This window comes from Salmo salar, chromosome 01 (genome assembly GCF_965601325.2).
Source record: "Salmo salar chromosome 01, fSalSal1, whole genome shotgun sequence".
Classification (NCBI taxonomy): Eukaryota; Metazoa; Chordata; class Actinopteri; order Salmoniformes; family Salmonidae; genus Salmo; species Salmo salar.
Genome location: NC_138291.1, coordinates 73,617,372 through 73,637,710, shown reverse-complemented (window position 1 = coordinate 73,637,710; position 20,339 = coordinate 73,617,372). Strand labels below are relative to the sequence as shown.

At 38.1% G+C, this 20,339-nt stretch overlaps 1 long non-coding RNA gene across 1 annotated transcript in view; it reads left to right on the top strand.

The window, feature by feature from the left end:
• Positions 1 to 20,000, top strand: part of LOC106608135 (uncharacterized) — a 39,400-nt gene extending 19,400 nt beyond the window's left edge. Inside the window, exons 2-3 of the long non-coding RNA XR_001329393.3 lie at positions 13,352 to 13,446; positions 18,365 to 20,000. This is a non-coding gene — a long non-coding RNA (uncharacterized LOC106608135). The remainder of the gene's footprint in view (positions 1 to 13,351; positions 13,447 to 18,364) is intronic.
• Positions 20,001 to 20,339: the final 339 nt, after the last annotated feature.

Here is a 20,339-nt window from a genome sequence, read left to right as displayed (position 1 = left end):
ACTCTACATTTAAAAAGTTCACTACTTTCACATAATTTCATTTCTAAACTACGTTATGTGCGCTTCTTGTAAATGTGTAGTCAGCATAATGTACTGTATGCACAATGAATCTCTAATTGGCATATTCAAAGTAGAAGTGGAATGAATTTTATTTAACACTTGACAAGATCACCTAAATGTGTCCAAAGACAATATATGGTTCCCTTTCTACTCAATCAGTTTTTTTATCATCAAGAACACGTCCAAACATGGACAATCTTTAAACAGATGCATCTCATTGGTTGTTTGCTAGATTAATTAACCAAATGTTTTCTGTAAGGCATAGTATAACAAAAGCCCCTGTAATGTACAGTACACATATCATTTATAATGGAAAAACTAGTAGTGTTGTGTAATGAAGTGTATAATAAAAGAGTCACACTGTCTAACCCAAATCAGATGTTTAAGCTTTTAGTTGAAGTGGGAAGGAATTTGGAGTGAGGTGTTTTCTGTGATATATGGGTCTCTATGGGTTACAGAATCCCCCATGCTCATTCTGGTTCTGCTTCTACTGCACCCATTTACTGTAAATGGAGTGTCTGTTGTGTTGTGGGCGTCTGTTAAGTGCTGGTAGTTTTGGTATTATTACCAGGGTGCAGACCAAGACCAGTGTAGCGTGGGTAGTTGCGCGTGGGAGGCTATGACTGAGATTACTCAGCATTCTGTTACTGGGCAGAAAAAGGGAGGCCTCCATGACATCTGCTACCTAAATTGTATAATTTGTATGTATCAGATAAATGCTGCACAAAATGTACATATTGTATTGGCACTGTGCCTCTTATATACTGTATCTTCCTCTCTTATATCTTATTTCTAGTGTTTATTTTTGATTTTTGATTAGGTATAATATTTTGATAATGAAAACTGCACTGCTGGGTAGGGCTTGCAAGTCAAGCATTTCACTGTACTCGTGCATGTGACAAATAAAACTTGTTTGGATAGAATGGAGTTGAGTAGTTTTAGCAATAAGGATTGGTCTTGAAATGTAAGCATGTAGGCTTGTCTATTTCTGGAGATTAGATTTCAAATGGCATAAGTATTGATACTGAAGGTTAAATACAGTATTTTTTTAGCAACCTTAGCAGATGTAAAAGGTCTCTGTGTAATGTGCATGTTAACATGACTTAAAATCTTTCTTCATACGGCGCAGAACTTGCAGTTATCACATTGTGTGGGTTGTGTTTACAATTTTAATCTTCTTTCAGAGTGGGAGGTTTATGATTCCCTGTATAGATGATGTCAAATAGAAAATGTATAAATGTCAAGTTAATGTCACTGATGTATGTATATGAGTAGTAGTAGCGTAGTGTCAGCGTCCTGAGTGAAATTGAAGTCGTCATGAGTTCTGGTCAGAACTCAATGATTAATACCTAAACAATGAGTAACGATGACCTTTTCATTACATCAGATGTGTGTATCTAGTAAGACACAGCAGATTTCTTCAAAGAATACAGGCCTAATGTGTGTGTGAGGCTTTCAGTGTGTGTCAAGTGATTCAATAGGAATGATTGTGGTTGAGCTCTTACAGAAAAACCACATGATTTCATGTGGAAAATCACATGATTTCACATGAAATTTCATGTGAAATCATGTGAAAACCTGTGATCACATGTGAAGTTCCAAAACCACGTTTTCACATGTAGTTAAATGTTATCACGTTGCTTTACATGTTGTAACCTGTTATCACATTAACTTCACATAAGATCACATGTGATCACATGAAAACATGTGTTTTTGTAACACTTCACATGTAAAATTCATGTGTTTTTTCCATAATGGTAGTTTAAGCCCTCTGGCTTTGATTCAAAAGAAACACAAAACCTTTTTTTCCCTACAGTTTGGAAATATAGATTTACCAGTAGTTAAACTACTCAAATATTTAGTTGTATGTGTCACATTTGAATAACTGTTTTGGACTCAGCAGTTTTTAAACTACAGTATGCTTGCAATATGGACTATGGGATTCAATTGTTTTCACAGTGGTACTATATTTACTATATGTATGAGGTGTGTGTGTGTGTGTGTGTGTTTTGTGTAAGTGAGTCTATCATTGTCTCTTACTACAGGAGATGGTGAGATGGCTTTTCAACAGTCTGATGGCCTGGAGATAGAAGCTGTACTGTCTTTGTCTGCTAGATGGTAGCAGAGTGAACAGACCATGACTTGGGTGGCTGAGGTCCTTGATGATCATCTTGGCCTTCCTTTGACATCGAGTGCTGTCCTACAGGGCAGGCAGCATGCACCCTGGCACCACTCTGCCAGAGCTCTAACCTCCTCCTGTCAGGAAAGGTGGAGGTGATACAGTGGCTTGCGAAAGTATTCACCCCCCTTGGCATTTTTTCTATTTTGTTGCCTTACAACCTGGAATTAAAATATATTTTTTGGGGGGTGTATCATTTGATTTACACAACATGCCTACCACTTTAAAGATGCTAAATATTTTTTATTGTGAAACAAACAAGAAATAAGGCAAAAAAAATCCAAACTTGAGCGTGCATAACTATTCACCCCCCCACCCAAAGTCAATACTTTGTAGAGACACCTTTGGCAGCAATTACAGCTGCAAGTCTCTTGGGGTATGTCTCTATAAGCTTGGCACATCTAGCCACTGGGATTTTTGCCCATTCTTCAAGGCAAAACTGCTCCAGCTCCTTCAAGTTGGATGGGTTCCGCTGGTGTACAGCAATATTTACGTCATACCACAGATTCTCAATTGGATTGAGGTCTGGGCTTTTACTAGGCCATTCCAAGACATTTAAATATTTCCCCTTAAACCATTCGAGTGTTGCTTTAGCAGTATGCTTAGGGTCATTGTCCTGCTGGAAGGTGAACCTCCGTCCCAGTCTCAAATCTCTGGAAGACTGAAACAGGTTTCCCCTCAAGAATGTCCCTGTATTTAGCGCCATCCATCATTCCTGACCAGTTTCCCAGTCCCTGCCGATGGAAAAACATCCCCACAGCATGATGCTGCCACCACCATGCTTCACTGTGGGGATGGTATTCTCGGGGTGATGATAGGTGTTGGGTTTGCGCCAGAAATAGCATTTTCCTTGATGGCCAAAAAGCTTAATTTTAGTCTCATCTGACCAGAGTACCTTCTTCCATGTGTTTGGAGAGTCTCCCACATGCCTTTTGGCGAAGACCAAACGTGTTTGCTTATTTTTTTTAAGCAATGGCTTTTTTCAGGCCACTCTTCTGTAAAACATAGCTATGTGGAGTGTACGGCTTGAAGTGGTCCTATGGACAGATACTCCAATCTCCGCTGTGGAGCTTTGTAGCTCCTTCAGGGTTATCTTTGGTCTCTTTGTTGCCTCTAGGATTAATGCCCTCCTTGCCTGGTCTGTGAGTTTTGATGGGCGGCCCTCTCTTGGCAGGTTTGTTGCGGTGCTATATTCTTTCCATTTTTTAATAATGGATTTAATGGTGCTCCGTGGGATGTTCAAAGTTTCTGATATTTTTTTATAACCCAACCCTGATGCTCCTTGGTCTTCATGGTGCAGCTTGTTTGGTGGTGCCCGTTGCTTAGTGGTGTTGCAGACTCTGGGGCCTTTCAGAACAGGTGTATATATACTGAGATCATGTGGCACTTAGATTGCACACAGGTGGACTTTATTTAACTAATTATGTGACTTCTGAAAGTAATTGGTTGCACCAGATCTTATTTAGGGGCTTCATAGCAAAGGGGGTGAATACATATGTACACACCACTTTAAAAAACATTTTTTTTTATTGAAACAAGTTATTTTTTCAGTTTCACTTCACCAATTTAAACTATTTTGTGTATGTCCATTACATTAAATTACAGGTTGTAATGCAACAAAATAGGAAAAATGCCAAGGTGGATGAATACTTTTGCAAGGCACTGTATGGGCCTTGACTAGCCTCTAAAAGCACTTCATGATGACAGAGGTGAGTGCTACGGGGCGGTAGTAATTTAGTTCAGTTACCTTAGCTACCTGTGTAGTTAGATTTGTGTTGACTGCTTGTTGAGGCACGGTTGACAGTTTTATAGATAGAGAAGCATCATCATCATCATCATCTCTCTCTCTCTCTCTCTCTCTCTCTCTCTCTCTCTCTCTCTCTCTCTGACAGATAATGTATCATGGGTGGGAATAGGAGATTGGTGCAGGGATTATGTGGGTTTTTTGGAAACTGAAACAGTGTGTTGCTAATAATTTGATTCACAGTAATAGTGACATTTGGTACATGAAAGTGTGGTTGTGCTTCAATATAATGGCATACTGCAGTTGCCTACAGCTTTAACTAGTTACATCAAACAGTGTAATGATGATATATATATTGTAATGAATGTTCTTCTCTTACTTTGTAAGCAACATGACACATGAGAGATACTTCTCAGAAATAAGGGGTGTCTTTGTCCTTCCAGAACTGATTGGCAGGTTATAGCCAGTAGATGGCGTTACAGTCCCAGGAAAGCCTCTGAGCTCACTTACTGCAATGAAAAGGGCAATTGGACATTTTATAACACCTCATTCTACTTTTTTCGTTTCAACATGGACTTGTAATGCAACGATAACCGAGTAAAATATATTATTTCATATATGAGTAACGTTTATATTGGTATGTATATATCACATTAGAATAGGCCTATATTGAGTGTAGTGCAATAAAGCAGTGGTTCTAGAACACAGTTTACTCATATACCTGCTGTTCATTCCGCATTGCGGTTTATACAGTCTCTACATATACATACATTATTAGCCTGCAATATCTGTAGTGTTATTTTTGACGAAACCACAGGCACATGTGGAAACAACATTGATTCAACCAGTGTGTGGGGAAATTCTATTTTCATGGCACTTCGATACCGAAGTGACATTTTCGTAGCAGGTTAGGAGTCTGAAGTTTAGGTTAGGAAAATAGTTAGTTTAGCGAAAATGCTATCCTAACCTGCTACGAAAATCACTGTATCGAAGTGCGGCGAAAAGAGTGTGTCCCACATTGTGTGCGCAGTGAGTTACTTTCGTAAATTGCTCACTCAGAAAACGCCAAGTCATCTTCTTCAGAATGTTTTGCTGAAGTGATTTCAGATAACAATAAGAATGGTAGATATGATATAAATCATATTACAGTCTCATACTAATGTTCTATAATTGTGTCAGTCTATTTAATTTGGTTATTGCGATAACAATAGCCTACACCACATCTTATTTCAACGTTTTGAAATTGAGAATAGATTTGGAAATTATTGATGGATCTTATTCAACTAAGCTATTCAAATATCTTGCTTAACAATGTTGGCCTAATTGTAAAGAATCGCATAACCGAAAATTAAACGTAATGTTTGATGAATTAATCGAAATGTGCGTTTTTGTTTTGAGAAAACAGGTTGATATTCACAGTAGCCTAAACCTAGTGAATGGGCCAAAGGCTATTGTATTAGTTAAAAAACTTTGAGAGCAAAATGTATAATAGAAAACTATACAAGGCAAGCTACCAATAATTATTGCTTATCAAATCAAATCATATTTGTCACATGCGCTGAATAAAAGTGTAAACTAACGTGAAATGCTTGCTCACCAGCACTTCCCAACCATGCAGAGTTAAAAAATAGTTACACACGAGGAATATAATACACAATAATGAAGCGATAAGGGCTACAGAGAGCACCAGTACCAGATCAATGTGCAGGGAGGGGTACCAGGTATTTAAGGTAGATGAACATGAAGACAGGGTAAAGTATGTTATGAATTTATGCAAGCCCTTTTTATTTGGTAAAAAAGTAAAACTTAATATAAGCCTAGTTGCAAATAACCTACTAGTGTAGATGCAATCCTGGTTAGGCCTATATATCAACTCAGAAAATAACTGTTATTTTTTGTTTTGATTAGGCTATTTGCATCCATAACATCAGTTGCGCAGGTGTAGACACAAACACTGAAACTATGAGTTTGTTTATTTATAGGCCTACTGCTTTCTGAACCAACAAATCGATCAAATGTCACAAACAGTGCTGAGACTGATAAGAAGTTGATAAGAGTAGACCTTACCTGACATTTAGCTAACTTGGTGGAGGTTTGGATATGACTATTTGGTGCAAATGTATGCAGCTTGCAGCACTGTCGGGAGAGGTAGCCTTGAGGTCAATATGAAACACCTACAGTATCTATTTGTTTTTGAAACATTCATACATATTTTACTGGTGAATATAAATCAAATAGAAAGATTTTTAAAATGATCATCGTGATAATGAAATACTGATTTAGAAGAGCACATTATTTCCCTGTAAGCAAACGTCAATATCAAAGATTGAATGAAGCAATGAAATACAAATGAGATGCAGATTTATTCTGTAATAGGCCCATTTTAACACTTGTAAACCATGACAAGGGTTCATTTAAAAAGTAGAACATGACAAAAATGGGTTAATATTTTGTGGCTACGATAACCAGGCCTGATTTGGGAAAACTCAATGACATGGTCTCTCTCAGATCTATAGTCACTGATACCATAAATGTGTGTTAAAGGATGTGTGTTAAATGTCACATAAATTGAACTTGTTGCCTTCAGTAAAAAAAAGTCTTATATTGGTCTCTAGAGTTCCTGAGAATTGTACACAGCTAGAAGCCTATTTTGTCAAAGGAAAGTTGTGACTGGCCCTTTCTGAGTCAAACACCTCCACAGTCTGTGGTTATGGCAATTCATGATGCTCATCCTTTAAGTCTTTTTCACTTTCAGTCACTGGAAAAAAAAATATCAGAAAGTCGTCATAACTTTAAAGAAATGTATCCGCAAGATAGGACCTACTGCTTTATAAATCAAGTAATACCTTTTGATTTCATGCCACACTCTCCCTATCTCCAACCAAGCAAAACGGTTCCCTTCTGCATGAAGAAAGTACAAGGGGTTTGGTAAATATACACAAATTATTTCAGTCTATGGATTCTGTCATTTGTAGTAATTATGAGGTTTGCTATTTTCATGAGAACCTTTTGGCATTGAACAGTTACATCCTTGATTAGGCATTGTGTCTCTCTTTGTGGACAACACGTGTGTGTGTGTGTGTGTGTGTGTGTGTGTGTGTGTGTGTGTGTGTGTGTGTGTGTGTGTGTGTGTGTGTGTGTGTGTGTGTGTGTGTGTGTGTGTGTGTGTGTGTGTGTGTGTGTGTGTGTGTGGGCGCTCGCTCATTGAGCTCTGACCATCATCCAGTACCTGACAGTAGTGTTTTGACATGTGCCTTACCTGTACTGATTGTTTTGGCATTGATTGTCAGAACAAGCTGAGTTAGTGTGAGCGTGCAGTGTAGAGAGACTGTGGGATCCCAGTAATAGACAGCAGAGCTTTAGAAAGAGCTGTGTCTAACTAGAAGATCACTTCATCGAATTCACTTTGTGGAAATCGGTCTTCATGACAAAGGAGACATTAAGAAAACATGACAACAGAGGCACTGAGCATTTAGGTTGAAATAATACAAGGTAGCATAACATGATTCATCTATTTGGGATGTGTCTATCCCATTGTCCTACATCCCAGCATCTATTTGTCTATGTGGTGTTATAATATTCAAGCATTATTATGGTCACTTTTATGTAGATGTCCGTAATAACTATTTCACACATCATAAAGATGCACATGACGTAGCTCGGCTAGATTTGCAGTAGGTTTATAGGAACAAAGTATATATTTTTTGTTGACACAATTAAGGTAAAATGTGTGTAACATAAAGTCATCTTATTAGCCTTGCTGTCTGTTTTTTGTTGCTGTTGATAGAGTCACATTGTAATATTGTCCTTGGGTACTGTATCTGACAGATAAACTGTGACAGTCAGCAAGTGAAAATAAGGGGATGACACAGCTGGTGATTGAAGCAGATTGCATCTATGAAACTCTAGCCTCTGAAAAAGGTATTGTAGGCCTACGATATACGAACCTGAGACAGAGTGAAACTTCAGTGGACTTCCATGACGTAACAATTTCAATGCTGTTTGACTGTGCAATTGTTGTCCCCTGAAAAAGCAAATTGAGCCAGGGTCCGGTTTTGAAGACTATGTCATAGACGTTTGAGATGTGACATACCCTTCATACTCACTGTTACAAAACATGCCCGTGTATAGAGTAGGCTTACGTGGCCTTGAGGAAACACAACAAAACTCACATTATAAAAGCGAACAAGATTTTGAGGCTCAATAGTGGGTCATTCATGTTCTTCAGAACAAAATATTCGTTTTAATTAAAGACATAATCAGATAAGTGAGGGTTGATTTTATCCACACAGACAAAGGTCATGTGCTGTAATGTACTAAAATACAATAACCTCTCCAAACTATACCATTACTTCGCTAATGTTTTTAAAATGTCAGCGTTGACCTTGCTAATTAGTATGTCTGATGTTCATTTGAGTTGGAGTGCATTATCTAGAGGCTTATGCATTATTGCCGTGGCATTTAAAAAGAGAACTGAGGAGAGATATGAATGTGACCCCTGACCTTTCAAGGTCATGTTAGTCAAGTCAAACGTTATACACATGGCTATGAATTTGCATGTTGATAGCAATTATACATCTCTAGTACAGTGTAATATAAACATACAAATTACAGTTAATGCATTTCAGGTTAAAAGAACGAATACACAAAGGTCAGAGCTGTCTAGACAGTCCAGATATAGTCCAGGCAGACATTTCAGAGATGATTGTTTATAACACCCTAAAGCTGGACTTGCTCAAACAGGTTTCAGAGTTAGGCAGTCTTCAGTGTGTATATATATGTACCATATCATAATACTGCATTAAACATGGAATCTGATGTGTATCAATTTACTAATAATACAGGACAATGTGAATAAAGCAACAAAACTTAGAACCATCAGTATGACATTGTGTTTGTGTGAGACAATGTGTAAGACTCCCACAAAGAGGGGAGATTTGAGCACTGAGCAGTGAGTCAAGGTGCGCGTGGGCTTGTTTTGAATGCACAGATGGCACCAACCAAACACATAGGATGTTGAAATGTCACCCAGAAATACCAAATCCTCCACAAAATATCTGTCTGAGCTTTTTCTGAAAACCACAAGCCTTTCTCAGTTTTGTTTTCAGGCGTAATTTGTTTAACCTGGAAGTTGGTTTGTTTTTGTTCATGTAAAAGTTAAATTCACATTCTTGGAACTACCTGGAAGTTGGTTATATTGTTCATGTAACAGTAAAATTCACATTATTGGAACTACTGCCTGGTATCTTGCTTGTTCTTTTGTAAAACTTAATTTGATCAAATTAGGTGCTCCAGTTTCACTGTATTTTGGTACACAAATGGTATGAGAGGAATTATGTTACAATTATATGGTCTATCACTAACAACAAGAGAATACAGTTGATGATATGTAACAAATTAATGATTGTCCTCTATAGACATTTACCTGTAGAATTTCAGGACATTTTCGTGTAGGATCTTAATTTGATCACCCTGTTGCAGGAGAATGTTCCTGCAATGCAGGAAATCTAAAACTTGTAGTTTGAGGTCTAAAAAGGTTTTGAAGTTTGTAATTTCCCCTTTAAAATGTCATTTGATTTTCCCTTACAAAAAATGTATCAACCCCTACAAAAATATCCATTAATTATAATCCACATAATAATTCACATTTCCTGATAACAAAGAGGGAGCCTATAATGTGTGTGTGTGTGTGTGTGTGTGTGTGTGTGTGTGTGTGTGTGTGTGTGTGTGTGGTGTGTGTGTGTGTGTGTGTGTGTGTGTGTGTGTGTGTGTGTGTGTGTGTGTGTGTGTGTGTGTGTGTGAAGACTCCCACCTGTGGTTGTGAGTGACATTCGGGTTGCTCCTAGCTAGACTGTGGGAGGCCGGCAGACTCTTAACGGCTTTCACACGGGCACAAAATGTCTGCTGCACATGATGAACACACCTCAGTCCATCTGATGTGGAGTCTGTTACTCTACAGTGTTCAGAAATTGGAAGATTAATTCACTGATGGCCAGAAATGTCAGATTTTTATGTAAAGAAAATGCTACATGTTTATAGCAAATACATGTATATATATACATCCTTTATGAGCTTGTACGACTTACCCCATCATTTATAAACAAGCAATGCAAAACAAAATATGTTACTTTCTCATGGACTTTCAGTCCTTGAATCCATAGCTTTGGCAGTGTCAAGTTGTTGAAATTGCATATTGTGCTTCCACGGTGTCACGGTTTTCACCTGTGGGCAACTGCATTTTATTTTCAGGTTACAGTCAGACTATTATGTTCAGTCATTTATACATTTTAGGTACATATCAGATTAATGTGCTTTCAGATGGAGGAAGGAGCTGTCTTTTGTTTACATCCCAATGGTGGCTATAGTTGTCCTTCTGAAAAGTAATCTGTGGTAAATCTACTCTGATTCTTTTCTTATTTGTGTGAGTTTCAGTATTGATCGTTGAGGTTCGTTATTACGTAGGAATGATTGGTCTTTGTCTCCAGTGCCCAATGTCAACCTTCTCCAAGATCGTTTTTAAATTGAAACCAGTTTAAAGAGCCCTAAATTTAACTTCAGTCTATTTAGCTTTCATCATTTTACAGATCATGGTAATGTCATGCTTCACAATTCAGCTTAAAATGGGTGGTGCTGTTTTGAGAACATTGCTGTCTTTCCTCCATTTGTTGTCTCAGCCTCTCTCTTCTGTGGGAATTCCATATGGTACAATAACTCTGTTAAGTGTCATGTTTTAAAGCTGTAAGTGTATCATAATTCAGCGGTCCTTTCTCTCTCTTTATCTCTCTCTCTCTTTCTCTGTCTGTGACAAATAAAAAGGTGGGAAAATACTCGGCAAGTCTGCCCACGGCTCTGAAATCCTCTCAGTTTAACCACGGAACGCATCAAAGAAATGCTCTCAAAACCTCTTCTGTGTGATCTGACTAATTTTGATAGTGAAAATGCACAGTAAACCCTATATTTAGTATTTTTACAATACAAGCATGCTGTCATGTTTGCTGTTAAATAAAGAAATGGGTCAAATGATCTGTTTACTGTAAGAGTTGTTTATTTGATTTGGAAACAAATTCAACCTTAACAAACCCAGTACAAATTGTTGACCTAAATCATTGCTTTTTTTAATGTATATTTCTTCATGAATAATAGCTAATTGTATTCTATGAAAAACTGAAGTGTTTGTTATTTTTGTTTAAGGCCTTAAAGTTTTTGTTAGGCCTTAACTTTGAGTATTTATTAATAAGTCAAAAGTTGACAAGATCAGCATTCATTAAGAAATTGTGTAATAAACTGTAGTAGCTCATTAATATTGTAACCTATTTGTGTTAGACTTGTTTTTATATAAATACATCCAGAAGTCATTCTGAAACTATGATGGCTGGGGTGATAATATTACAGGCGCTCAGGGGAAATTTGCCTCATGAAATGTTCTTTCACAACCCACTCAGTTTCGATAGGAAAAATCGTTAACCTTTTCAGCAACAACAAATGCCTATCAAAAAAAACAAGTGAAACATATTTTAAGGCTCTATTTATTTTTTATCATAGACACAGACTACTGGTGGAAATGATTGGTTCACAAAAGAATGCATGGTAATCTAAAGTATACATCTACCATCCAAAAGGAGACATAGTTCATCACAAATTAGTTTAAGGCAATTGTTGTACATTTCCAATATTTTTTTCCTTGCTTTAGCCGGTATTTAAGTTTGATGAAGTTTAAACAGTTTGTGTATTTCCTGTATCACGTTGGTACAGTGTGTTGAAGTGTGTTATTGTTATCATGTAGAATACTGTATGTGTTGGTTTCCTGTAATATTTAGATGACTCCACGGTATAATTTAATTGTAGGTAGTTATAGTTTTCTGGATTAGTTTAAAGTATACTTAGTTGTAGAATCTGGACTCCCTGCTTTCATGACCATAAAGAAGGCACATTACACATTTAGTTGTAAGTGTTTTTGTTGTTGTTATTGTCATGAGTAAAGTGTATACAGTATCCTGTATTATTGTGATGGCTGTCAGTTTAGTGTACAGTATAATGTTAGTGAGTGGCAGATATTTCCACAGTGTGTTTGTTTTAAAGCTTAGTCCTGTCACTCGTTTCACCTGTCCAGGCCTCTTTATCTCAGATTTACATTAGTCGGAGTGTGTGATTATTTCTGTGTGAGAAATACTTCTTAAACTCCTGTTACCCCAACTGTAATATTTTGCAATTTAAATCAGAAATATGTATTATTTGCATAGCTATAACCTCTTCATTAAGCTTGCTGCTGTATATCTTAACTGCTGTCCTGTATATCTTAACTGCTGTCCTGTATATCTTAACTGCTGTCCTGTATATCTTAACTGCTGTCCTGTATATCTTAACTGCTGTCCTGTGTATCTTAACTGCTGTCCTGTATATCTTAACTGCTGTCCTGTATATCTTAACTGCTGTCCTGTGTATCTTAACTGCTGTCCTGTATATCTTAACTGCTGTCCTGTGTGTGGGAATTTGTTTCTCTTCAAATGGACATTGGTAATTTGTATCTTTTTTATATGGTTTTGATGGGGATATGACATCTAAGTCTCATATTGGAAATCCTTGTAAAACATGGGCCTGATGTAATATGCCCTAAATAATAGACAGACACAGGGCACCATGGTTAATCAATGTGTGTGTATATGTTAGGACTTGCTATATGCTGTCTTTCAAAGGAAAGGTATGTTCAAAATGGAAACATTACAGGATTTGGACTTGTTCTTTAGCTGTTCTGAACCAATGCAGATATTAGCATCTCACTTCCTGTTTGAAGCTGTTTTGTTTACATTGATGGTGCAATTTTTAAATGGCTTAGGCATACAACTTATTCAAAAAATGTATTGGTTTGTTTTGTTGTTTTTCCTTGTTCTCTTTTTGAGTATACTACAAACCCACAAATAATACAGTGTGACTGTTAATTAATAGAATCTGACCACAACCCAGGAACCTAGCGTATATGTTTTTCTTTGTCAGTTGAAGCAGAATTAAATGTGTGTTTGCTCCTAGTCTGTGTGTGTTTACACACATACACCTACACTTAGATGACAGTCTACCGGAATTGCTTTGTAAAAACAAATACTATTTTCTATATAGGTATTGTATCTCTGTCACTAGATTATCTTCATTCTGACATGTATTTGATTAATGCCCATGCAATGGCTTTTCTCTGACACACTCCCAACTGACAATCTCCTAGACTGCCTTAGCCATGTAATTTACACCTCAAATTCAGCTCCACAAAGTTATTGACCTTCAGTGAATCACTTTTGTGTCTGACTAATTCCAATAGCACTTTGCGTTCAGTAAATACAGACATAGAGCTAATTTGAGTTTCTGTCCTCTCGTTTCAGTGTCTGTTTACAACGTGTGTTGGAGAAAAGAAGAGGAGAAGATCGGAGAGAAGTATAGTGGCGGAACGGTCACTCTCTCCTGCAGGGCATGTAGGGTAAAGTAACTACACCTGTTAATGATGAACGGAGAGCTGAAACCTCAAAGAGAAATGTTCAGATCAGTGTGTGATTAAAAAATGCCTGCAAGTTTAGTCAACCTCCTGCCTGCCCCCGCAAAGCCACTCTGAGTTTGCCTGCCGCATGTGTGAGTCGTTCAGACAACGTACAGGAGACATTTACTAATCACCCCGCAAACCATCCCAACCACATAATGGATGGAAGCATGTCTGGGTTTTTCCCCTCTTTCTGTTTGAGATTAATTCACTTAAGTGGAGCTTATCCATTAAGTAGCCATGGATGATCAATAGCTGTCATCCATAGCAGAGTGAACAAAGTACTGGCTGCCATGATCTCTTAGCCTGGGTGCTGGTGTCAATGCTGTGCTCCTATACGTTGTCTCACTCACCACATCTGTCTGTTAGGCTAAATAACAAGACAGAGAGAGAGTGTACGCTTCAAAGATGGGACAGGGACCTTGTTATACTGTAGAGTGAATCTGCTATATGTGTTCTGTTTTGGAAACAGGGTCACAACATTTCCTAGTCAATGTACTGTGACTGCATTCAAAGCCATAAAATGGTCATTGGGCAGAAATCGGCCTGAGAAAATGTGCATTTCAGGCAGTATAACACTGCTGTTAGACTGGTTGTTTTTCATTGCTTATTATGACAAGCGTGTGTGAGTGCATGCAAATCACTTTTTTTGTGGTGCATCTTTTCTGGAAGCTTAACTGGTGGTTCTTAGAACAATTTAAATAATGCACACTTTTTTGTTGTAATGGGGGATGCTTTAGATAAAAACACTGTGTTTTTGATGAAGAGAGGGAGCGTGCAAAGTGTGGTTTGCTTTTATTGTTGTGGGTGGGTTTCTCTTCATTTGATCAAAGATTGCGAAACAAAAGATGAGTGAATCACCGAAAACCTTTTTTTTACCATCTGCTCTCTTTCTCTGTCTCTCTCTCTCTCTCTCTCTCCCTTCGCTGGTCTTTCGTACAACAACGTGTGTTTAGAAATTGGATCAATTGTGTGGTATAGTAATTATTTATTTAGATAATATCTGATAATGTATTTTTAAGGTTATTCATATTTTCTATTATATATGAATATGTTCCTCTAGTAGATTTTTCTGAAGTTTCACATTTTATTAGTCGTATGTATGGGATATATATAATATACGTCGTCCAACTAAATGCTCACTTGCAGGTTCCTTCTGGACAATGCAACAACAATAAGAAATAATAAAAGATAAGAATACGAACATAAAGTTAATGGCTCAATAGAATAGAATAAACATTTTAGCATCAGTATAATACAGGAAGGCACAATTTATAATCCAATATTTATACATGTTTTGGTGAAAGGGGGATTGGGGTGCAAGTGTTTAAATTGTGCAGTATTTAGCAATAATAATACGAGTCTGGTAGCAGCAGACTCGTATTATTTGTGATGTGTGTGTAGTATGAATTTATATTTGTGTGTGTGTGTGTGTGTGTGTGTGTACCAGTCAAAAGTTTGGACACACCTCATTCAAGGGTTTTTCTTTATTTTTACTATTTTTTACATTGCAGAATAATAGTGAAGACATCAACACTATGAAATAACACAGATGGAATCATGTAGAAACCAAAAAAGTGTTAACCAATAAAAATATATTTTAGATTTTAGATTCTTCAAAGTAGCCAACCATTGCCTTGATGGCAGCTTTGCACACTCTTGACATTCTGGTGAAGACGGCTCAGTACATCACTGGGACCGAGCTTCCACCCATCCAGGACATCTTCTCAAAACGGTGCCTGAGGAAGGCCAGCAGTATCATCAAGGACCCCACACACCACAGCCATAAGCTGTTCACTCCCTTACCGTCGGGCAGACAGTATCGGAGCATGAGGTCTGATACCAACAGGCTCAAAGATAGTTTCTATATACAAGCCATCAGACTGCTGAGCACTTGAACTGGACTGACCACCTGCACTGACTCTCTGCACCTTAGCACACATGACACTTTTGCGCCCTCTTGACAAAAGTGGTGGTGTTGTTGGTCCATGACAATACCCTGATGTGGACGCCGAGGAACTTAAAACTGCTGACTCTCTCTACTGCAGTCCCATTGATGTGGATTGGGGCATGTTCCCTCCTCTGCTTTATGAAGTCAACAATCAACTCCTTTGTTTAGCTGACATTGAGGGAGAAGTTGTTGTCCTGGCACCACAATGGCAGTTAATTTACCTCCTCCCTATAGGCTGACTTGTCGTTGTTGGTTATCAGGCCTACAACTGTGGTGTCGTCAACAAACTTCATGATGGAGTTGGTGTCGTGCAAAGCCACGCAGTCGTGGGTGACAGGGAGTACAGTAGAGGGTTGAGGACACAACCCAGGGGGGCCCCTGTGTTAAAGCCTTCCGCATGTTTTGGTTCAGCTGGCGCCTAGCTGGACATAGGTGCACCGAGCGAGTATGCTTGCATATTCCCTTAAAAGACATTCACCTGAATACACCAGTATACACTTCTTCAAAATAGTCAAAATTAAGATAACTGAAACAATCGGTCATTAATTTCTTAGTTATGCAATTTTACAATTAACTAATTTCACAAGTGAAACATTTTGCATGAAAACAATTTGCCTCTCTTTGAATTACAACAAACACTTAATTGAAGAATCGATACTGTTGACCAATCATCGACGAAGGGGTGTAGACTTCGGCTACTGACTTTGGCTTGCCTCGAATTTTGTTTGTGTGCCCAAACAACTGGAAAAACCCTTGCCGAAGACCAAACCTAAAAAAATCTTCACAAAATGTCATCAGAATATATGCACAAACTGTTCCGAGCTGTTTCAGAATCATGGGAAGCATGCAGACGCCTTAATAATCCGTGTGGAGGACGTTTGGAGGTGTTGTTGAAAGGGGGTTTTCTATGAAAGGCAGCAGTTCTAATGACTTAATTCAGTGCAGAAAATCTTGTCGTCACCTTCGATCCTGAACCAGTTAATACAGTGTGAAAAGTAGGTTTCTAACATGCTAAATTATGAGATGCATTGTATCAAGCAGGACGACAAAGCTCTCTAGTCGTTAATCAATCTTTGTGATATAGTGTCTGTACAATAAATAATTCATGACACTTTCTCTGTCCTGAGGAATGTGGTCATGATGAATGACTGCCCTTGTTGTGGAAAATGTCTCTGACATCCATTTTAAAGTATACAAATCCCTCTTTCCATGGCAGGATGATAAACAGCACACTGAAAACACGTTTAAAACTCAAAATCTCTGATCTAATTTTTGCAGTGCATAGCGACACATTGGGTTATAAATGGAGGTTTTTAATTTATTGTTGACTTTTTAAGACCTCTTTAATCATAACGTCCACCTGCGATGTGTTTAGGTGCCCTGATAAATGTGTCTTGTGTAGGAGAGCCTATCGTCAGTTGGGGTTACGTGGCAGTGAATGGAACTACTTTCTGTCTATGACACACACTAAGTAATGCTGCTATTTGTCACTTTGGGCCAGCCATTTTAAGCGTGTCTATGTTGGACTTGACATTATTATTGTGTGCTGCAGCATCTTTCTGGATGCTTAGTAATGAACACAGGACACAGCAACACGAATGCTAATGTATTTCTGTGTAAGATTAGCGCAGTAAGGAATAGATCACGAGTGGCAAAACTGCTCGTCTAAAATGTATAGCAGTTGTGTATTTCCCTCAAACTTGAAGGGACGGTTTCACGGACATAGATAAGCCTGTGTCTTAACTAAATCGCTCTTCAATCCAGACCACTGAAATGTGGTTGCATGAACATGATTTAAATACACTCCTACTCACAGTCCTCAATCTACTAGATTAGGGGGGAAAAATCCAATCTATGACTGTGAAACAAACCCAAAATGTCGTAGGTCTCTGAGCAGAGTGTGGTGGCCCACCAGTGTTTGTGGCACAGTGAATAGCCATCTCAGGTTTCATCCTCATAGACAGGGCCTTCCTGCCAACAACCTCTCTGCTTTTTATCTGTTTAGTCACGGTCAACCCTCACGGTCCAGTTAAAACCAGAGCACCCAACCACAGCTCCTCTGACCAGTGTTTCAAACAAAGTCAAAGTACATTTTAAACCAACAGGAGCTTCTCTTTGGGATGGAAATCCAGGTGTTTTCTTTTTACTTGAAATCATAGCTTGAATTCCCCTGTATTCCCTTTGTAAACATTTTCCCATACAGTGAGAAGAAAACTGGCATTAAATCAAAATACAAACCCAATTGCCATGGAAAGGATGTATTGTTCAGCAATAGAATTATTTTATTTGAAAAGATAAATAAGAAATGTAGATTAAGCTTCAAGCTTGTTTTTATATTTTATGAAAGGTTGTGCTTTCCATCTAATCTGAGGTTTTACTCAGGTCTCTGTTTACACGCGTTTACAATGCTTGACTGAGGATGTGGGTTTTCAGACAACTTTCTGTCCATAGCTAATAAGAGCATGGTGATAGTAGGTGGTGCTTGAGAGTAACACCCTGTGGTGGATGAGCAAGTCAGAAGCAGTAACGGATCATGAAAATACGACACATAAACTTGGATTTTTGTTTTCAATGGTGTAATGCAAATAATATTGTTTAGAATCTACGAGAATTAAATACATTATTTTCTGCTAAATGTAAGGATTGATTTAGTTATATAAATATTGTTGTTTGGTAATAACAATAGAAGTAGAGAGTGGGACATAAGTACCAACTTGAGTGAAGCTAGATCAAAACATGTTACACATGAATAATAACACGTCATATTATTGCGTCATATAAACACCACAAAGCCTTTTTATAGGATAATGATATCAAAGGTTTGATTTTCTGTTTACAGTATTTATCTGCCCCTGGATACAATGTGTCTATCGTCTATTTATTTGCCCTTATTTCTCTCTTCCACTTTAGATTGAGATGGATGAGACAGAGGTGAGATGAACTACCCTGTTTGAAATGATCTTGTGAGGACACTGAGACAGAAGCAAGACTTCTTAGTTAGATCCCACCGGCTCAGCCTGTCTCATACTGTACCTTGGCAGGTGGGAATGCAATCATTTCGTTTGAACTATAGTATGTATTACTGTGTGTACATTTCACTTTTCAGGCATTATAAAAAAGATCATATCTGGGTATCACAAGGATATGATATCATTAATTGACAAGTGCATTTTGGTTTAGAAAAATATTTGATTGAAAGGATCCACCCAGAGGACCTCAAAGCATTGAAATCAAATACTTAAATTCTATATTTTTTAAACACTTTTTTTTAATGTATTCCCTGGTTTAGTGTACTATTGCCTTTATCCGATATGTAATATGATGGACTGTATATATCCCTTCCATACACAAACGAAAATACCAAATATGTACCATGCCAGCTTTTTCATAGATCTGAAAGGGTGTAAAAAACATGGTCAATTAAAATCCACCTAAAGACCTAGTCATGGGGCGGCAGGTAGCCTAGTGGTTAGAGCGTTGGGCCAGGAACCGAAAGGTTGCTAGATCGAATCCCCGAGCTGACAAGGTAAAAATCTGTCGTTCTGCCACTGAACAAGGCAGTTAACCCACTGTTCCTAGGCCGTCATTGTAAATAGGAATTTGTTCTTAACTGACTTGCTTAGTTAAATAAGACAGACCCTGTAACCGAAATACAGGTATTGGGTATGTGTGAATGGTTCCCTGCTTTTTTGTAAGTCAATTCATCAACACTTCTATTGTTTAACACCTCCCTAATTTGAAATGCAAACAGCCCCCATGGTTTAAAAAATGTGTATAATACAGTGGAGGCTGCTGAGGGGAGGACAGCTCATAATAATGGCTGGAAGGGAGCGAATGGAATGGCATCAAACACATAGAAACCACGTGTTTGATGTATTTGACACCATTCCACTAATTCCACTTCTGCTATTACCACAAGCTTGTCCTCCCCAATTAAGGTGCCACCAACCTCCTGTGGTATAATAGCGGTATACCTGCAAATAAGTGATAAATAAGGGGCTGTTTGAAAGGGGGTCATATAAACATTGCCTTATATTTTTTACAGGTTGGTGTTTTTTTTGTTATTTCCTGTGTGATCGTGTCATGTGGCTCTTCATAACTTGTCCTTTCCTGACACTCAGGGGACCCTGTCAATTAGCTGTATTCTGTTTATATTTCCTCCCGTTAGAACACCTGGCAAACAATTACTCTACTGTTAAAGCAGGAGGGAGTTTTTGGACAAAGCACCTCATAGCTCCCAAGTGATGACATGGATCTGTTAAATGGCTCTAAAGCGGTTTTTGTGTTAAAAAAGAGAGCCTCTTTGCAGACTTTTGTCTTTGAAAGGCATTGCCTGAGGCTCAACTACTACGAGGCTGCCTGTTAATGACTTGTCAAGAGAGGGAGGGGAACAGCTGGAGACAGGAGATCATGCTAAGCTCTGCTGGGTTTTCCTCATTGAAGTTGTGATTCCTCGGTTGTTGAGGGCGATTTGTTGAAATCCTTGATGTCTCAAAATGGTTCTGTACCTTTAACATAACAACAATAAATTCTTTGAAACTAAGAACGTTGTCTGACTTGAGTTTTTTGTTTTATATGGACAAATATAAATGTTTTAAATAATTGGAAGAAGCAAAAATTCCCCCTCAAGTGCCAAAAGGGCAAAAACATTTTTCTCATGAATAGTGTCTAAAGGCTAACGTCTTCTGTAGTTGACAGGGAATCACTCTTGACTTTGAGCTCAGTTCTGAAGTCCTTTGAAATGAGAATTATGAATTAGATAGAGTGTTAAAAGTGAATCTGACAGTGGTAGACAAGAGTAGTTGAGGTCATGGACAGGGGTTCCCCAGGGGGTGAGATTGGGTCATGACCAAGGTTGTGACTGGGTGAGGTAGGGACAGCCACA